Source organism: Rhodnius prolixus, unplaced genomic scaffold, assembly GCF_049639745.1.
Source record: "Rhodnius prolixus isolate KJV_2025 unplaced genomic scaffold, Rpr scaffold_9, whole genome shotgun sequence".
Lineage (NCBI taxonomy): Eukaryota > Metazoa > Arthropoda > Insecta > Hemiptera > Reduviidae > Rhodnius > Rhodnius prolixus.
In genome coordinates, this window is record NW_027411604.1 from 17,979,728 (window position 1) to 18,001,523 (window position 21,796).

General features: G+C 36.3%; 1 protein-coding gene across 13 annotated transcripts in view; it reads left to right on the plus strand.

Moving 5' to 3' along the window:
- The window catches only part of LOC141453943 (phosphatase and actin regulator 2), a 365,561-nt gene that overhangs the window by 133,196 nt on the left and 210,569 nt on the right, over positions 1-21,796 (plus strand). The window lies entirely within an intron of this gene.

A 21,796-nucleotide genomic window follows, 5' to 3' on the forward strand; every position in this document is an offset into this window, starting at 1 on the left:
TTAATTTGAAACTTATAATGCGCGATACATTTCAAGTACAAAGGGTTTAAGCCGTTCTTGAGAATTAAAATTCCCCCCTCCCCACAACCATCAAAGTGAATAATCGATCCAGTAAACTTGCATTTCAAGGTCGGCTGATATCGACCAAAAGCTTATATTATCGATTCCTATGGTGGCACCTGTTCAAAGTGTAAAATTCGAGTTTTAAAGTTTTGTTGTTATAAGATCAATATTTTTTGTCCCAATTTTCTTTTGATATCAGGAGAAATTATAAACTTATAAACTTAAACTCAGGCAGAGGACTTATTATACCATTAAAACCCATCATATTAATTATAAATTTTATTATATAGAAAATGGAACTTAGCAAGTTTATAAATAACGTTATTCAAAATATTATGTAAGTAATCAACGCTAAAAGGAGCTAACCACGAGAGTTGCGTGTCCTGGCTATTGATAGTCAATTGACTATCTGTCGGCGTGAAACATGCTCTTCGAAGGCAATCTCACCTTATACTGAGGTCACACCCTCTTTGACCTATTAAAGTAACGGTATGCATTTGTACCTTGTTTAAAAGCCCCTCCGTATTCCACATATGAGCGGGGATATATTTAGCAACGTAGCGTGTTTAATTTATCAGGGCAGAACGCAGCTGAGGGGTAAATATTCAATTCTATGTTATATCTTTCTCCTAACGAACAATTCTGAATACACCGGATTTATCTATCCCCTGTGGTCATTGAATGCAGATCATCGGAAGATGCCTCACTGTTTAGGAGCTAAACCTTTAAAATGTGTCATTTTCGCACAAATAAATTTGTATAATCATTTAAAATTTTCCCACTCCTTGAAAGAAATTCGAGAAAATTGTTTGTTCCTACAAAACTCACAAGTTTTTAATTTCAAAATAACATTGTGAATTAAAAGCTTACCTAATCTTTCCGACAAAGCACGGAGATAGCCGAAGACCTACCCCTCAGACTCCTAATAGTATCAATCAGTAAGCATAACTGGATTGGACAACTGCGCAAATGAAAGAGGTTGTTTTTAAACGCTTTGCTTTAAATTCTTGATTTACCAGTCTTGTTAATTCGTTGCATAATTCAAAATTAGTTGAAAGCTGCATTTTTATGCTGAAATATAAATTGGTTATAAAAACAATGTTCTCATATTTTCTAAAAATTATTTTGGATATGCTTTGGTGCCTTCAGAGAAGAAGCGATGCTACTGTATATATATTAAAAGATTCTCATACATTTAAATCTTTATTTTTTCTTTCTCAGTGCACTTTTGGCCTTCGCTCAATGTTCTCTCGTTACAGATAATCCTTGTTCATAACCGTATAGAGTTTTAGGTTCCTAGAAAGAGAAATTTCGCTGCATCCGTGCACTAAACACTGAGCTAATTCCACTTAACTTATTTCCGGCCGTAAGATGACTAATTGATAGCGGGAGATCGGTTGTAAGGCTTAGTTAAGTGAAGTTTTATGATTATTGGAGGTATAAACCACTCATGGGTGGTTTTATTCTGAAAACAATTGTCGTTTATCTCTTCTCTTCCATGGCAAACCATTTGCTCTACGACAGGGGTGTCAAACTGGTGGCCCCCGAGGTAATTTCTTGTGGGCCCACGATGTACTGAAATAAAATGAAAATAGAAAAAGTTTTCTATGAAGGAAATAGCGCTTAGGGGGAGATCGAGGCAATATCGTACCCACAATTCTCACAGTTTCCGTTTAACTACTGAAGACGAGCATACACTTGGCCCAGGGCATTTCCTGCTGGGCCTGAGGGCTTGTACAAACGTGCTGACTTAGTTCCAGCGATGTTTGGAAGCCGTATGTCCGGCCACTCTCAGTGGAATTCCAGAATGTTTCGGTTTTAAAAGACGAAGTAGGAATTCCCAAAATATATTCTTTATTTAGGTGGGAAATCTCCAGAAATGTTTGCTGTAACAAATTCTTTATTGTTGTCCATTCTTTTTGGTGACTGATTCATAGTTTCAATGGGATTGAAAAAATAACTGCCATTTCAGTCTAGGTCGAAAGCTCGGCAAAATAAATTTTACTAGACTGAGATGGCAGTTATTTTTTCAATCCCATTGAAATTTATTATTGTTATTTTTGGAATACATCCTTGTGTGAGCCACTATTTCCGTCTATGAAATTAAATAAAACGGCGTACAGATCAAGATTGACTGATAAACATCTATCTGCCTTAATGAAGATTCTCTGTTCTCAGTCTTTGAATTAAGATACTGGAAAACTAGAAACAAATTTTGCAAATATGTTGTGGCCGGCGTGAATCTTGTCTGCTGCACCAAGTGGCCAAATGGTTTAATCGAGTTCTACTCTACGAGATACCCAAATATCGACAACATACTCGGCTGTTATTGGTTCTCGCTTTCATTCTAAACAATTCATTGCCCAACATTAAGCCTTTTACCTCTTACGTAGCCAACAAAATCTCGTCAAACTACTTGACTACATGTCAAAGCAAAACATATTTATTCTGTTAAAAAAAATCAATTTTGCAAATGATCACGATTGCAGTGCACCCCCGCTTGGCTGCAAGAGAAGATAAAAAAAATTACTGGACTTTCATACAAAAAACGCAGTAACACGATATTGCACTCCAAAACAACGCTAGTCCATTAAAAACAAGTTCATTTATTGAAAAGTACTTTTAGTAAAAGCAACTTTGTTTACATTCGGACTAGCGCTTAAAAAATAAATAGCGTGTACAACTCTATTTTTTATTCTCAACTTAAAATAGAATAAGAAAACAACTCCCTGAAGAAAGTATAACTCTATTTCCGGCCATTTTAATGACATATGAATTTTATATTGAAAAGAATAAACTTTGCTTTCATGACAATCAGAGCAAAGTAAATGGTTCGCGTGCAAAAATTATCCACTTGTTGAGTAGTATTTAGCACGACATCAACCTTGTTTAGTGACGCCATAGAATCCTAGTTTTCTAGCTATATTGGCGGGGCGGATGATAAGCACTTTGCGAGGACCGCAAATCATGGCGTTTATTGTAGGGGGTGGTCCCATGTATAACTCGTGCGGTCACTGCGTGTCTTTTTTGTCTTATTTTTTTGTTTTTTAATGGAGTCGAATTTGCACTTGTATTTTTACCTCCATTTTATTTTGGAATGATGAGGGTAGAAATCGTAATCTTGCAGAAATTTTGTTTGTAGTTTCTACCTTAGTGGTTTTTACCAAGTTTTTACAAAATTGCGACCGGAACTGTCATTTGTGTAAGAGGTGTTCACATGAAACTGGTTAAAAGCGCTACTGAAACTTATCTTTTATTAAAAGAAGTTTATGGCGATGAATGTTAATCACGTGCGCAAGTTTTTGAGTGGTTCAAGCGTTTCCAAGATCGGCCGAGAAGACGTCGGAGATGATGACCGCCTGGGTCGCCCTTCAACGTTCAAAACGGATGAAAATATCGATTATAATTAATCAACATTACTACCGTGAGGTGCTTGCTCAACTCTGTGAAAGAGTAAGGAAAAAAACGACCCGATTGGTGGAAGAACAAGTCACACGGGGTTCTCCATCAAGACAACACGCCGGCTCACACTGCATTGCCTGTCAAGACGTTTCTAGCCAAGTACAACATCCCAGTTTTAGGCCATCCTGACCTTATTCGCCTGGCCCCATGTGACTTTTATCTGTTCCCCTAAAGTCAAATCTGCATTAAAAGGGAACACGATTTCAGTCCGTTGAAGCTGTGAAAGAAAAAGCGGCACGCGTCATGCAGGAGCTGACAGAAAAAGACTTCCAGCACTGTTTCGAACAATGGTAAATTCGCATGGAGCGTTGTAGCGATAGGAGAGGGGTGTACATTGAAGGTGATAGTAACTAAATATGCATAAATTTAAAATAAGATGTTTTACAGCAATAGTCTCGTCATTTAATAGCCTCACCTCGTACACGGCGATCCACAAGATCTATCGTGTCCCTTTCAAGTATCTTCTTCTTTTATTTTTATTTATTTATTTGTAATAATAATTAATATTATTTGTAGAACTTGGATGCTAATGATGTCCATTTTGTGTTTAGTAAATCCATGTAAAGGATCCATCAACTCCCTCTACATGCAATTTGTGCATTATTTTCTATGCAACTAACCATAAACTGGTTTGTTTATAATAGTATGTTATTAATCTGTAGCGCCATCACCACCATGCTCCTTTGTATGGGCTCTACCCCTATAACAAATAAATAACTTGAATTGTAGTGAATTACCTTTCAATAAGTCTTATCAAAAAAGTAAGATAGCCGCCTAAAGAAACTTATCAGTTCTGTACAGTTGAAATTGAAATTTTCTACATTCCTTAGATAAATAATTTATTGCTTGCTAAAGCGATCGTCAAGGTGTAATATATATTTTTGAACTCAACGCTAAATAATGTATTTATGACATAGCCTCCTTATTTACTGCTGAATCCCTGAATGAATTCATAATAAATTTCTATAACTCGTCCTTTTTTATAGGTGAAGAAGTTATAATTCATCTTACGAGTATAACGTAGTAAACTCATAGTCCTAGAAAATGACGCTCTAATTTCCATTTTAAACATTTTTGATAAACGTTTAAGAAATGGGTAAAATATGTGTAATTAAACTTGTTTAACGAAAACTTTGTACCGGCGAGCAAGGAGGTAGCATTTTAATGGTTAAAAAAAAAAAACGCCAAAACCCTCTCACAACTTACCAGCGTAAGAAAAGGTTCTATCTTTACAGTAATCCATGACTTAGGCTCAGCCTTACCATAGCGCCCGGGGATGAGTTGTAGTTTGTGGATAGATGAACGAATGCTAAAGACAGAGGATTTGGGAGAACATTCCAGCAGATCTACCTCTTGATGCTACATCTCATACTTTATTTACAACCATCTTCTTACATTTCTATCCTTCATTTTAGTCAGTCATTATTCATTTAGGTATTGTCTTTTTCTGTTAATATAAGTCAGTGTAGTACTGCTTTCTGCAGTCTTCCTTGATATAGTTTTAAACTACTGCTTACTTTCATTTCTGTATCTATTTCCAGCAATACATCAGACTGTCTAGCAAAAAAAGACTATCGTTCTCAACCGCCTTAACTCTATCATATTGCTTTCCTCTAATTATATATTTGCAAAAAACCAGGGGCGTACCCAGTAGGATAGCCGTTGTTTTCTGTTATCAACAGACAGAGAAATGAACTCTGTAAAATGGACCAGTGAAACAAAAATGACAGTCTATCGTTCCCATAGGAGCCCCTAAATAAGTTTCATTTTGACAGCAGCGTGGCTTCATAATGATCGTTCGATTTTACTGCTGATCTAGGTTATCCTGGGGACTTCTGAAACTAAATCATCATGATCACCTTCAATGAAGCCAGTGCCATTTAAATACATAAAGATAGATAAAGAAAACAAATATTTGATTTGAATGAATCACAACGAGGACTGTAAGTAAGTAAAATCGATTGCCTTTGTTATTGCCTCGACCGTGCCGACCAATAGATGTCTCGTAAGATCACTCTTGTAATCTCATTGTTTAAATCTCCATTTGTCTTAATTTATAAGGGACTTGATTGAATAGAATGTAGTAGAGGGTAAAGTTGGCGGATAGTCTATTAGACATGGCTCCCTCAGTTAAGAAGGGTTACAGCTGTTGTTCATAGTAATTCGTTTTCTATCGCCTGCACTGGGCTTTCTTAATTCTCTGGGACAATTACAAACTGGCATTTTTAGTTGTTTACTTATGAATTTTAAGAGAAATATATAAATAAATATCTACTACCAAATACGTTATTTTTTGCGTTTATTTATGCTACAATCAGCGCGTCAGCGCTATAAGTAACAATGATACAATAGAGTAAAAAATGATAAGGTAACGAGTGGAGAAGTTACCCAGTGGTAACATTCCAAAACATTATTTGGTTAGTCACTCTCTTCACTTGAGAGGAGATCACGAGGACACTGCCTTTAAAGACGTCTTGCCCGGGTTGCCAGGAAGAGTTCTAGAAGAAAGATTTTGGAGCTAGAGGATTTATATGAGATTGCAGGATGAAGTGAAGTTTTCTGTATCGTGTTTTCAGCGACTTGGGTGACAAAAAGAATGTTAAGTTCAGTGTGTATAGTCCAGGTTGAAGATATAAAATGGAGCGTGTAAAATGGATTTTAGATTAAAGCGATTGAATCCTTTGGAGATTAGAGCGTTTGGTTGAACCCCACAGCTCTGTTCCATACGCCCAGATGGGTTTCAAAATAGAAGTATAAATCAGTCTTTTGTTGTCCAAAGAGAGTTTTGATCTATCGTCTAAGAGTCTTTTAAGTAGTCGATAGCCGTCTGCTTAGTTCTGTTCTTTTAAGTCTAGTGTGGGGATTCAAAATATGTACAATTAATTACAAAGATGAAGTACCAATGTAAATTTATATTGTTACCTTCATAACAATTTAGAGGAGGCTTAGAATGGGAAGGTAGAGAAAAGATGGAAAAATCCTGCAACTAGATGAGAAAGTTAGAGAAGGATATGTACAATTTTTTTTGCGTGCCTATAAGGAATGGATGGATCGCGGTGGTTAGGATGACATCCTAGAGTGGCAAGCAAGGAGTTTCAGCAGATGGTTTTGGATGTAATGTACCAGGATTATGATTGGAGTCTTTCCATGATCGTCTCATGGAGTGTGTCCGATATTAGTCCGTCGAGGAGAATCTGTCCAGCAAGTTTGAGAAATTAAAAAAAATATTGGAATCTTTTTATTCCTTACCACAAGTGCCGCTGGCTTGTATTCATTGATCCTACACTTAGCAAATCATTTTTTTTGGGAGGCAACCAATTCTTTAATCTATTGATTTTCATATCCCTAATCTAAACCAAGCTAGAGATAAAAGAGAGAAATTGCTAGTTCCAAGTGAATGTTTAGTAAACATTCCATATTTTTTTAAATAAAGGACATTTAGGTTTAAACATTTTTATAAGAAAACTGCAATGAAGCAAGAGTAGAATTTTCTATCCAGATTCTATTGATACTTCTTCTTCTCCATGTGGATATCCAGTTGGCCAATCACTTTCGCGAACGCCTCCCCCTATTCTGTGCTACGTGAAATAGCTCTTCCGCATTCCGTAAGCCTGTCCTGACCAGACACTCAGCCAGAAAAGCTGTTTCTTCCCAGACACACCGCAATGTCCCTCGATTCGTCTCTTCATAATCAGCTGGCGAAGACTATACTTTTCACCGCTCAAGATATGGCCTAGATAATCGACCCTTCCTGTTTTCATGGTGGTTAACAATTCCCTTTGGGGTATTAGCTCTTACAAGAACTTCACAGTTGGGTATTGAAAGTTAAACTTTTTTTTTTTGCGTTTATTTGTGCTACAATCAGCGCGTTGGCGCTATAAGTAACAGTGATAACAGTGTAACAAATGATAAGGTAACGAGTGGAGAAGTTACCCAGTAGTTACACTCCAAAACACTGAACTATTAGTCACTCTCTTCACCAGAGAGGAGATCACGAGGACACTATCTTTAAAGGCGTCTTGTTTGGCTGCTATGAAGGGTTGTAGTAGAAACAGTGGACAGTAGAAGTAAACGTGTGGAGAAGTTACCCAATGGTAACACTCCAAAACAATGAACTATTAGTCATTCTCTTCACTAGAGAGGAGATCATGAGGTCACTGTCTTTAAAGACGTCTTGTCGGGTTATCAGGAAGAGTTCTAGAAGAAAGATTTTGAGCTAGAGGATTTATATGAGACTGCAGGTTGAAATGAAGTTTCATGTATCGTGTTTTAGCAACTTGGGTGACAAAAGGAATGTTAAGGTCAGTATGTATAGTCAGGTTGGAGACATAAAATGGAGCGTTTACTATAGTTCGAAGTATTGTATATTGAAGAGATAGAATCCTTTCGAGATTTGTGCCTTTTGTTGAACCCTACAGCTCTATTCCATACGCCCAGATGGGTTTCAAAATAGAAGTATGAATCAGTCTTTTGTTGTCCAGAGAGAGTTTTGATCTATCGTCTAAGAGTCTTTTAAGTAGTCTATAGCCTCTGTTTAGTTCTGTTCTTTTAAGTCTAGTGTGGGGAGTTCCAAAAAAGTCTTCGGAAAGTAGAACTTAAAAATTAAATGTGTTCATTAAATCCTACTATTCCCTTCGTTAATAATTTGTCTATAATCCTTTTAATTAATGTAATTAAATTAAGATAAGCTTAGAGTAAAAAAAATTTATAATTGATTAATCAAAAATTTAAAATAAACCTAATAAAGAATAGGTTAAACCGGTGAAATAGGAATTTTTAGTTCTGCCATAGGATAAATCTTTTTGAGAGGAGACTGAGATGGTGGATGTAGCGCGTGCACCGGCTATACACAACGAACATAATACTCACAAAATCAATATCATGCAGACATATGAGCCCTTCCGCCTGCCTAGACGTTTTTTTATTTTTTTATTTCTTTTCATTCCATTTCAATGAAATGTTTAATGCTATTTCCTATTGGTTTTTCTTTTTCTTCTTTTTTAACTCCCATCATTTTATAAAACTGGGAAAATATCCACTAAGTTGGTTTTCTGGACGGAATTTCCGTCTAAAAATAGGATATTGACAGCTATTATTTCAATTTGACAGCTATTCATATTTTACAGTCCGTGAAATGTATTTATTTATTTTTTTTAAAATAAATAATGGGCCCTAAAATAATAAACAATTTCATTCAGTGAAATTATAACTTAGCAATACATGAAATTTTAGAACCCCATTCTATAACTTTAGAAATTAACACTAACATTTTCTAAAGAATCTTCCCTCAACATATTACCTCATTCTGCGCTCCTAGCTTTCAGATAGATTCTTTCAAGTCAGTACTGGCTCAGCAAGCTCTTCTTTCTCAACAGTGGGGGCGTATACTTGGCCCCGTCCTCTACACAGTGTACACATCAGACATACTTGTACAACCCTCTACACCACTCTGTACATCTGCAGACGACACAGCCATATTAGCCACAAGTACATCAGCTTCATACACACTTACATAAAATAGAATCCTTGGCAAAGAAGTGGCGTAAAAAAATAAAATGGAGACCTTAAAATGACAGCATGCCACGTTTACTCTCCGGCGGGGCTCCTGACCATCTGGTCCTCTTCAATAGCAATCCTCTTCTTTGTACAGATCTGGTGCGATACCTTGGGCTCTACATAGACAAACAACTCACGGTGGAACCCTTACACTAGACTTAAAAGACAAGCAATGACAAAACGTGCGAAACTGCTTTACAGACTTCTTGGACGACGCTCCAAATTATCCATTGAACTCAAACGATTACTATTATTATTATTAAGATCTTTATTTAACTAAATACAATTATACAAATGTAACAAGAACAAAAGGTATACAGCATGGCAAATGCCGTCTGCTGGAGTTGCTGCTTATAGAAAACAAAAAATTAATAAATTCAGATAAATGAATGACAAAGATATTTATGTCAATATTATTGATACATTAATAAGGACGAAGAAAGAAAGAGAGAGAGAGAAGAAGCAAAACAAAGAAACTGTAAACAATTATAAAATGAAAAAGATGAAAGATACTCAGAGAATAAGAATAAAAAGTAAGTTGTTCAAAAAGTTTTCCAATTCTTCTCTGGAAAAATAAACTAAACATACTTATATACCATATATAAAAGTAATAATTGAGGTGCTTTAGTCTACAGTCCTAGGCCTTCAGGCAGAGATGGCGAATCAGAAATAATCACATTAAAGTTACCTAGAAGAATTACATTTGTATTCGATATTCCAGATAAAAAATTAGATAAACAGAAGAAATCATCTTGCCATTTCGAAGGATTACTATACAATACTATCCTCAAACCTAAGTGGACTTACGGACTAGAGCTGTCTGGGGTCCAGCCAAACCTACAAACATACGGACAGTGCAAACATTTCAGTCAAAACTCCTCCAACAGATAGCTGACGCTCCTTTCTACGGTGACTAACCTCACTCTTCACAACGACCTCAACATTCCCTTCATAGACCAACACGCCAAGACTAAATACCAAAAATTCCATACTACTCTCTTCGACTAGCTCAAATCTTCTTGTACTGTCTCTCGCTTCCTCTGACATCCCTAATAATCCTCCTCGCCAACTGAATGGCCCCGCGACTTCCTCGCAATCTGATGACCTAAACGTCATCCTTTTCCTATAGAGAGTGCTACCGCTGGGTAGTTTCTCTCCTCCTGCTCTCCTCCCGCACCAGTTCATCATACTCTTCATATTTACCTATTGTATACGTGTATACAGATTGTAAATTACAAAATAAATTGAAAAAGAAACATTTTCTAACTCACTTTGATGAGATATTTTATAAAAAATAATGTTACATTAAGATTGAAATCTAAGTCTGTCTGTGAAATAATAAAATAATATAAACTGTGTAACTAGAGCTGAATAATCAAGGATAAGAACCAAAAATAGGAGCATGCGTGTTAACCAACAATAAATAGCTAACTGTATACTTACAAAATTTTGTTTACTTTAGTGTTGTCATCTTTATATACAAATTTTACTAATTCTGCTGTATCAGATTCGTTCCTATTCCAAAATAATGTAATAAAAAAGTTACTTGTTCTACATTGAATGGTAAAGATGGGGGATCCAACAACTATTTACTTTCATTAAACTGCAGTTATCTTTCTGTGCAAAATTTTATGCCTTCCAAAGTGTAACCAGGAGTATTTTTAATCTACAAATAATTCTAATCCCTTTTGTTTTTTTGAGGCATTAAACTTACGAGGGTCGTTTGAAAAGTCCGTGCAAAGTCAGAGAGATAGCACGACTGGCGCGTATCGAGGTTATGTTTAGTTAGTAGCATCTCTTGGAAGAACACACGCCAATTTACAGCCAGATTGGTCTATTTCTTTGTGTTTGGCATTCATTTGAATCGAGGAAGTCGAGTAATTTTCAAAAAATGGACGAAATTGATTAAACACTACTTTATGAAAGGGAAAACGCCTCAGGAGACTAAAGAGAAGCTTGATAAACATTATGGTGACTCTGCACCTTCGATTAGAACAGTTTATAAGTGGTTACAAAATTTTCGGAGTGGCCATATGGGCACAAGTGACGCTGAACGTTCTGGACGCCCTGTTGAGGTTACTACTCCAGAAATCATTGATAAAATCCATGATATGGTGATGGATGACAGAAGAGTGAAGGTGCGTGAGATTGCTAGTGCTGTGGGCATCTCGAATGAACGGGTACATAATATTTTGCATCAACATTTGGACATGACAAAGCTATCCGCAAGATGGGTGCCGCGATTGCTCACGCTTGACCAAAAACGAAATCGTGTGAAGTGTTGCAAGGACGGTTTGCAGCTGTTCCAGAAGAATCCGCAGGACTTTAAGCGTCGTTTCGTCGCTGTGGATGAAACATGGATACATCACTACACTCCTGAGACCAAAGAACAATCTAAACAATGGGTTACCAAGGGGGAATCTGCGCCAAAAAAAAGGCGAAGACCGTTCCTTCGGCCGGAAAGATTATGGCGACTGTCTTTTGGGATTCGGAAGGAATAATCCTCATCGACTATCTGGAAAAGGGTAAAACTATTACAGGTGCATATTATTCATCGTTATTGGACCGTTTGAAAACCGAGCTGCAAGAAAAACGCCTACGATTGGCCCACAAAAAAGTCCTTTTCCATCACGACAACGCACCAGCTCACACCTCAGCAGTTGTGGTCGCAAAATTAATGGAAATAGGGTTCCAACTCGTTTCACATCCCCCCTATTCTCCAGACTTGGCTCCCTCGGACTACTATTTGTTCCCCAATATGAAGAAATGGCTGGCGGGAAAAAGATTTTATTCAAACGAGGAGGTGATTGCAGAAACGAATGGCTATTTTTCAGACTTGGACAAATCCTATTATTCGGAAGGGATCAACAAACTAGAGCAGCGTTTGACGAAGTGTATAAGTCTAAAAGGAGACTATGTTGAAAAATAAAAAAGGTTTACCCCAAAAAATTAAGTAGTTTTTATTTTTGCACGGACTTTTCAAACGACCCTCGTATTGTTAATCCTATTTTGTTAATCCAAAGAGAAGACAGATTATTGAGGATTAGATCAACTGTATGTACAATAAATATTTTTTACAGAAAAAGATTATAATTTATACGTCGGTTTAATTTTAAAAAAAATTATTTAACTTATACTTTTAAAAATTATAATTTTGTTTTACCTTGATAACGTTGAAGGTCGATGTGCCTTTTGTTGGTCTTGAATATTCTTCTTAGTGAGAAGTCGGTAACTATAAAAAGAAAATCACAGCACTTTTCTTACATAGCACTGAAAATCATCAATCTTACTATTTCCATAAACACAAAGATACTAAAAATCAGAGGCAAAAACCACTAACTAGAACAGATTTACATATCAAAGACGGAAACTAGTTTAAATTTCTGAACAGATACGAACAGTTTAAACAACATGAACGCCAACTTACTACAAAACATGTAAAATATCTATTTTTGGCAAATACTGAAAGCTAGACGATGAATAATAAATACTTTAAATTTTGAATTGATTTCAAAATCCAAATAGATATATAAAATAGTACTTTTGGTTGCAGACTTTCCTTCAGAATTCCGGAATTTTGGCTAAAAACTCCCCTCTTACAATATTGCCCGGAAAATAATGCAGAATTACAATTTTTAAAAGAAAAAAAAAATTAATTATTTATAACTGTTTTTATTAATCAAAATAGTCTCCATTACTTTCTATACATTTCTGCCAACGTGTGGGTAACTTTTCCCATACCCTCTGTATAGAATTTGGAATCCTTAGAATTTATAAATTCAGAAAACGAATTTTCTAATGTTCTTTGGTCAATAAATGTTTTATTTTGTAAATAGCCAGGTCCAGGTGTCTAAAAAAAAAATGGTAATCAGTAGGCGAGAGGTCCGGTGAGTAGGGCGGATGTGGCAGAGTCTCATAGCCAAGCTCCAACAATTTTCGGGAAGTCAAACGGTGAGATATGTGGCCGAGCGTTGTCATGCAACAGAATGGGGTTCCCTTTCGATTGACTAAAGATGGCTTCGTTATTGCCAATTTCTTGATGCATTACGTCAATTTGGTTACAATTCGATTCGTCATTGATGGTTTCAGAAGAAGCTGTAATGAATCAGACCAAATGAAGGCCACCAAACAGTAACCATCACCTTTTTTTTTTGATGATTTGGCGGCTTTGGAAAATGTCTTGCTGCTTCTCCTTGGCCAAGACACTGTCCAGAGCGTCTGCTGTTGTCGTAGAGGATTCATATTTCATCGCAAGTCACAATTCTGGGACAGAAAAGGATCGCTGTTGTTTCGGCAAAGTAGTGCAGTTTTTGGCTGTAGTTTAATGTGTGAGGAACCCAACTTTCAAGCTTTTTTCACTTTTCCAATCGCCTTGAAATCGGTCATCGACGGTTGATTTGCTGACTTTGAGTTTCCCTGCCAGTTCTCGGAACAGTTGTGCTGGGGCTTTCTTCCACCAAAACTCGGAGAACTTCGTCATCAAGGGCAGAACTTCTTCCACGAACCTTCTTTGTCTTCAAGGCTCAAGTCTCCTTCTCGAAATCTCTGGAACCACCAGTTGAACAGTGCAATCACTTATACCACCTTCTACCCCCAGACATCGTTGATATTTCTGGCCGTTTGGGCCCCGTACCGGCCGAATTTGAACTCGTAAAAACAAAATTATGCGAAAATCACGTTTTGATATCTTAGTAAAGACTGAATTATTTCCAAGTAGCAAAATGTTACAGATTAATAAGTGTTTACATTTAAAAAAGTCTAAAGTCCAACAAACATAAACAGTTTACTATTTGGCGGGATATTTTAAGGAAAACATAAAATTCTGCATTATTTTCCGGACAACCCATTATATTATTATACTAGACACAGAACCATGCAATATACTGAGATATTTCTTTACTGAGGGAAGCTTACCAACCCCAATCACAGAAAATATTGTGCAAAATTTAACCAATAAAGAAGTAACTTCCTTTTAAAAGATATTTGGTCACTAATTCACAGCCGAATGAATCTTCTCAAGACGCAATCTAAACTTTCAGCTTCCTTATTTTTTCCACTTTGTAGACATTTTGTAAAATACAGCCAAAAATGGTCTTAGAACCTCTAGAAATATAAAAATTTGGCACAATCCCATTACTTACCTTATTTAGTAACAGAAAAATAATAATATAGTAATTTTTTATTAATTAACCAAAAAATAAAATTTATAAAACGATCTGGTGAACAGCACCAGGTCAAGGTATTTATTGTCTAGGTCACCCGTAATACCTCGAATAATCGATGGCCGCTCATGACCTTCCTTGTACTTTTCACAAAATTTTCTAATAAAATATTATTTTGATTCTTTTGATGTATATGATCCATTCATGTGGACATTTTTTGTCATGCTAATCGAGCTTAAAGGGTTTCTCTTCCACATAAATAGATAGAGGCGAAAATAAAGTATCTAAAAAATAATTTTAATAATAATCAAATAAATTTAAGGAAAAATAATTTGTATTTAGATCGTACAAAATATTGTAACTAGTCAAGTAAATTTGATAGATCAGATGAGTCAAATTTGTCTCAGCTATTTTTAGAATATGTTTTAAGAATCCACCGCGCTACTTAGACACCACATTGAAAATACGAGTAAACATAACTTTGACTTCCAGAATGTGAGAGCACTCGATAGGGAAAAGAACCAATACAAATGTAACTTTCTAGAAATGTGCCACATAGTAAAACAGAACAACACAGTTAACTTTAGGACTCGAATTTAGCCAATTGCTACAATTTTATCATTAAAAAATAAATAGATATCCAAAATTTTGTACATAATTATTGCTGGGTTTTTTAAATTTACTTCTAATCTTTTGGTTATTTGTTATTTAGTGCATAAGGGTTATTTGGTTTCTCCTGTGTTTTGTGTTTAACGGTTTTTGTTGTTTAAAGAAATTTCCCAATATTTATTATATTTACTCTTTTGTTGTAATTAGCCTACTGTATCTGTCCAATTGTAATTACCAAAATTCCCGTGTAAGTCCCGCTATATCTGTATATACGAGGGTCGTTTGAAAAGTCCTTGCAAAAATAAAAACTACTTAATTTTTTGGGGTAAACCTTTTTTATTTTTCAACATAGTCTCCTTTTAGGCTTATACACTTCGTCCAACGCTGCTCTAGTTTGTTGATCCCTTCCAAATAATAGGATTTGTCCAAGTCTGAAAAATAGCCATTCGTTTCTGCAATCACCTCCTCGTTTGAATAAAATCTTTTTCCCGCCAGCCATTTCTTCATATTGGGGAACAAATAGTAGTCCGAGGGAGCCAAGTCTGGAGAATAGGGGGGATGTGAAACGAGTTGGAACCCTATTTCCATTAATTTTGCGACCACAACTGCTGAGGTGTGAGCTGGTGCGTTGTCGTGATGGAAAATGACTTTTTTGTGGGCCAATCGTAGGCGTTTTTCTTGCAGCTCGGTTTTCAAACGGTCCAATAACGATGAATAATATGCACCTGTAATAGTTTTACCCTTTTCCAGATAGTCGATGAGGATTATTCCTTGCGAATCCCAAAAGACAGTCGCCATAATCTTTCCGGCCGAAGGAACGGTCTTCGCCTTTTTTGGCGCAGATTCCCCCTTGGTAACCCATTGTTTAGATTGTTCTTTGGTCTCAGGAGTGTAGTGATGTATCCATGTTTCATCCACAGTGACGAAACGACGCTTAAAGTCCTGCGGATTCTTCTGGAACAGCTGCAAACCGCCCTTGCAACACTTCACACGATTTCGTTTTTGGTCAAGCGTGAGCAATCGCGGCACCCATCTTGCGGATAGCTTTGTCATGTCCAAATGTTGATGCAAAATATTATGTACCCGTTCATTCGAGATGCCAACAGCACTAGCAATCTCACGCACCTTCACTCTTCTGTCATCCATCACCATATCATGGATTTTATCAATGATTTCTGGAGTAGTAACCTCAACAGGGCGTCCAGAACGTTCAGCGTCACTTGTGCCCATATGGCCACTCCGAAAATTTTGAAACCACTTATAAACTGTTCTAATCGAAGGTGCAGAGTCACCATAATGTTTATCAAGCTTCTCTTTAGTCTCCTGAGGCGTTTTGCCTTTCATAAAGTAGTGTTTAATCAACACAAGAAATTCTTTTTCGTCCATTTTTTGAAAATCACTCGACTTCCTCGATTCAAATGAATGCCAAACACAAAGAAATAGACCGATCTGGCTGTAAATTGGCGTGTGTTCTTCCAAGAGATGCTACTAACTAAACATAACCTCGATACGCGCCAGTAGTGCTATCTCTCTGACTTTGCACGGACTTTTCAAACGACCCTCGTAAATACCTGCTTCTCCATTTCTGGCTCTTAGTTTCTGTACGAGTAACTCAACCAACCCGCATAGCCACTTAAGTTTCAGTAATTATAAAAAAATTTATTGTATTTTACAGTTTATGTTTATATTACTGATTTTTACTGTTTTTTTCTATATTACTGACTCTGTAAATTGTTTTGCATTTGTGATATCCAGGCCCTGAAGAGGGCAATATATTTGTCGAAACGTTGGCAAAGAGACGAGTTGTTTTATTTGACCGATTCCTCGCTAATCTTCCATCCTAAGTTTAACAATCAATATATTCATGTTTTAAGAATGATTTATCAGAAGCGTATTCTGAGTTTGTTTTAATTTTCAAAGATTCATAATGCTTGAATATGGCTCCCGTTTTTTTTTTTTCACGCCTTTACCAATACTTTGTCTTACAATACTATCGATTTATGGGAAATATCGATTTCGAGTAGTATTTAATCTGTTTAGTGGAGCGTTAAATCGATATCAATGGCTAATATTCTTTATCCCATCATATCCATTTACATGTGAATGATTCTCGGCTAATTTAAATTTGATTATGATTTAATTTAAATAAATTGGTGTTGCTAGTTATTCCATATTAATATGGGAGGACATTTCAATTATTTACGTCATAATATATTACTTTTTGTTCATTTAAAATTCAATACTAAAAATGTCAATGTGCTGTAGTTGAAATTCAATTAATGATTTTATTTTAAATATCATAATTGATTTATTAGAATTAAATTGTGGCTACAAAAAATGCGTGAGATAGAAAATAAGAAGTTTTTGTAAGTTTATTTATAGATGCGAAAATCTTTGGCTCCTGTCCAAACTGAATTTTGCTTCTTTTTTTTTAATTTCCTAATTTAGACGGATTTAGGTAGAGGGTCGGCGCCAGTCTTAATGGAAAATGGTCCCCTATATTTGGTGCAATAATTCGCTAATGTCTGGTCTGTGAATGCAAAAAGAGCTGGTGTTTAGTTTTTTGGTGTTTTTGCAGTTCTTCTAATTTCCCTAAACATTTTTTTTACTCTATGTCCAGTAGTCTTCAACCTTTTCACGCACTTTTAGGAACCCTTAGAGCTCATGGTCTTTCTTGAAGGAACCTCTTGCTTAAGTAGCAGATAGAATAGTTTATTGAAGTTTTTTTTCTACTAAAATTCGCTAAATTATTCTTGTATCTTTATTTAATCTTATTTTTTCGTATTTATTTTGTAATTTACAATCCGCATAAATATATACAATAAGTAAATAGGAGGTGAATGAGATGAACTGGTGCGGGAAGAGCAGGAGGAGAGAAACTACCCAGCGGTAGCACTCTCTGTACGAGAGAGGAGAATATGAGGAGGAGAATATGAGAAGAGAGGAGAGATAGGAGAGTGATTGCGTTTAGTTCTTAGTTTAGACTGTAAGGAAGTCGCGGGGCCACTGGCGATTCAGTCGGCGAGGAGTATTAGGGATGTCAGAGGAGGCGAGAGACTGTACAAGAGGATTTGAGTTAGTAGAGAGAGCAGTATGGAATTTTTGGTATTTAGTCTTGGCGAGTTGGCCTATGAAGGGAATGTTGAGGTCGTTGTGAAGAGTGAGGTTAGTCACCGTAGAAAGGAGCGTCAGCTATCTGTCGGAGGAGTTTTGATTGAAATGTCTGTACAGTCCGTATGTTTGTAGGTTTAGCTGAACCCCACAGCTCTAGTCCGTAAGTCCACATAGGTTTGAGGACAGTACTGTATATTAAGCGTTTGAGTTCAATGGGCAATTTAGAGCGTCGTCCAAGAAGTCTGTAAAGCAGTTTCGCATGTTTTGTCATTACTTGTCTTTTAAGTCTAGTGTGTGGGTTCCACGTGAGTCGTTTTTCTATGTAGAGCCCAAGGTAGCGCACCAGATCTGTACAAGGAAGAGGATTGCTGTTGAAGAGGACAGGTGGACAGGAGCCCCGCCGTAGAGTAAAAGTAAACTAAAGTAATCGCCTATTTTTTCAGGCGGGGCTTAACGTCCAACTACCATTTACCAGGTGTCGTGGACGGAAGCGACTAGCAAACGTACTTTACTATTTCTCATTTAACCATTAAATAAAATCCAAGGCCAAGACCGGGAATCGAACCCAGTACCACAATGCATATTAGCTTTGCAGGTCTCGACCGCCGTAGAGTAAACGTGGCTATTTAATCTTAATGCCAACAATGAATAGTGAGGTAGCGGATCAGGTTTTATTTTAATTATATGAATTTTATGAATAATTAACAAAAGGAACAATATTTTGATATTGTAACAAATTAATATAAGAGAAAATTCTTTCAATGACTTAGTTGTGCTTGTTTTCTATTGCAAAGCATTTTTACCTCGGTGAATAATTGTTTTACCAAGCATTGCTTTGGCTTCATCGGTACAGACTTCATGACATAAATCCCAAGATATATCTTGCTTTTTGAAATATGAATCTATTAAATTAAAACTATTTTCTGCGGTGGCTCTGGTTGGCAGACTTTTGCTAATTAGAAGATCTTCTTGAGTAGCCGTTCCATGGATATAACTCACAATAACGAGCAAGATCGGTAATCCAGATGTAGTTTCGTCAAGTTGAATAGTTAATTCCTATTTTTTTACAATCAACTGCATTTTTGTATCCAATTTATATTAATATTGTAATTTTTATTTAAATATTATATTAATCTAATATTTTAATAAGACAGTCCACTTACCTCGTTCCTACGTGAAAAATTCCTTTCTTACTTACTTCTTGTAGCTCTACAGCCCGAGGTGGGCCTTGGTCTCTCCGAATAACGTCATTCCAGATATCCCTATTTTTTGCTTTTCTTCTCCATTCATCCACTCCAACGGTCTTCAAGTCTTCCTCAACCTCCTAGAGCCAATGCCTACCTGGTCTTCCAACTCTTTTTTTTTGGCCAAACAGTGTACCAAACAGTAATCTGCGCGGCATTCTGTTTTCAGTCATTCTTTCCACGTGACTAGCCACTCCATTCGCCCGGACTCTTATAAAGTGCGTTACGCAGACGTCTTTGTACAACTGATAGAGCTCCGGAGTTCCTAATCGTATTCAAATGACAAATGATAATTGATAACTATGTAAAGATCTGCTTAAAGAGACTGGATTGTAATGAGTAAGCTCTATCCAAGCAACATTAAATTTAATTGGTATTTACAGGTAGTTGAATGCTTAAAAGAAATTAATTTAGAAGATTTGGGCACAAATATAATAATCCTAAAGAAGAACTTTGTAAATTAATTAATAATTTTGAAGAGAAAAATATGAACTCAATTTTTATTTGTTTAAAAAAGTTTTAAAACTAAGATCTTACACTACAAAGTTTATGAAGTGAACATGAACTTGAACTCCTTTGTAACAGATACATGGTATCTCTATACAAATAAAGATAATAATAATAAATAAGAAATTTCACGAAATACAATCATTTTTACTAAGTAGTACAATTTAGCATGATGTACTACCAAGTGGTACGCGAGCCAAAAAAGGTCGGGAAACGCTGTTCTAGGGATTCCGCGTAACCCAGCTGGAAGACCCCTGTACTCTATGTGAAATTTAAATCAGAATTTTTTTGAATTCAAAACATTTTTGATTTCCTTCTGAATTGACTACTCCAAAGCAATTGTTGACAGTTGTCCATACTGATTTCTGGAAAAATGTCAATAAGACTCATACACAGTAAACTGCAGTTTTTAATACGCACCCATCACATGTAGAAATTAAATATTCTCTACAAAATTCAACTCTTATTCACATAGAGGGTGAGCAATGGAAATTAAAGATTCTAAAAAGGGGAATAAAAGTCAACGAGAGCATCAGATATCGCCACTTTTAGAGTTTTTACATCCTGGGTTTTATTTAATTATAATTTTCTTTGCCTAAATATTTTCTGGATTTTTTTCGTTTTGAATTCATTTTGTTTGTTTTTTTAATTTTTTTGCGAAACTCACGTGTCGGGTTAGGTTTTATGTTCAAATGTATAATGTTTGCTTCTTTGAAACGTGCTTCATACAAGTATTTTTTTTACCACCAGCTTCTATCATTCCGGTGGATATAGTTCTCTTTTTCTATAGAAAAAGTTATTATTAAATCTGTAGTCGGTTCGTGAAATATGCTCTGGGGGAGATACCTCCCAGTGGTGGAGCTCCATCGAAACTTCTCCCTGAAGAAATATGATCGTGGAGCCCCAGCGGCGTTACAGTCTCCAAAGAGGATTGTCAGTGAGGAGAATCAATGAATGAGCGAGTAGACATGGTTGGACGAGGACTTTTTTATGGAGATTTTTTTTTTTGAATACAGTGCACAAAAATAATTTTGGGGTAATTTTTGTAATTGGTATAAACTGGAATTAAGGGCGCCACGGTAGCCGAGCGGTTAGAGGCGAGACCTACGAAGCTAATATGTATTGTGGTACTGGGTTCGATTCCCCATTCTTAGGCCTTGGATTTTATTTAATTGTTAATACGAGAAATTTACAGTAAAATATGTTTGCTAGTTGCCTCCATCCACGACACCTAATTGGTAGTTGGACGTTAAGCCCGCCTGAAAAAATAGGCGATTACTTTACTTTACTTTTACTTTTAGACTGGAATTGATTGTACCTAGTGTGAGATGGAACCGTAAATCTTGCAACCGCAAGTTCAAAGGGATCTATAATAGTGAAAAGTAAATAGTAAAGTAATTGCCTATTTTTTCAGGCGCGCTTAACGTCCAACTACCAATTAGGTGTCGTGGATGGAGGCAACTAGCAAACGTATTTTACTGTAAATTTCTTTTAATAACCATTAAAAAAAAATCCAAGGCCTAGAGACCGGGGATCGCACCAAGTACTACAATACATATTAGCTTCACAGGACTCGCCTCTAACCGCTCGGCTACCGTGGCGCCTGGAACTATTATAGTATTATTGTGAGTTCTTTTGCTTCCAAGCGTGAGTTCACGCGTCGTTCAAGCAATCTAGTAAAGTAGTGACGTATTTTTTTTCCGGTGCCCTTTACTTCCCCAACTGGCAAACTTAATTAACTATAAATTTCTCATATTGAATATTAAATAAAATCTAAGGCCTAAAGACCGGGGATCTAACCTACTAAACCAACAACAATACTTCTCAGCTTTGCGGGCCTCGCTTCTAGCCGCTCGGCTATTGTGGAGCCTAAGAAGTCGAGTATGTTTACAATATGACCCTCAATAATTGATTGGTACAAATAAAAAGTTGTATTAGATTTGTCTTGTGTATGTCGAGGTTGTAGTTGAGTAAAACATTACCTTCCGATAGTTTCATTTTTACCTGTATTTACAATTTAGAAGGCCACGTCATCGGGAGTTACAGTCGCCAATATAGTAAAGCATAACAGTAGGACAA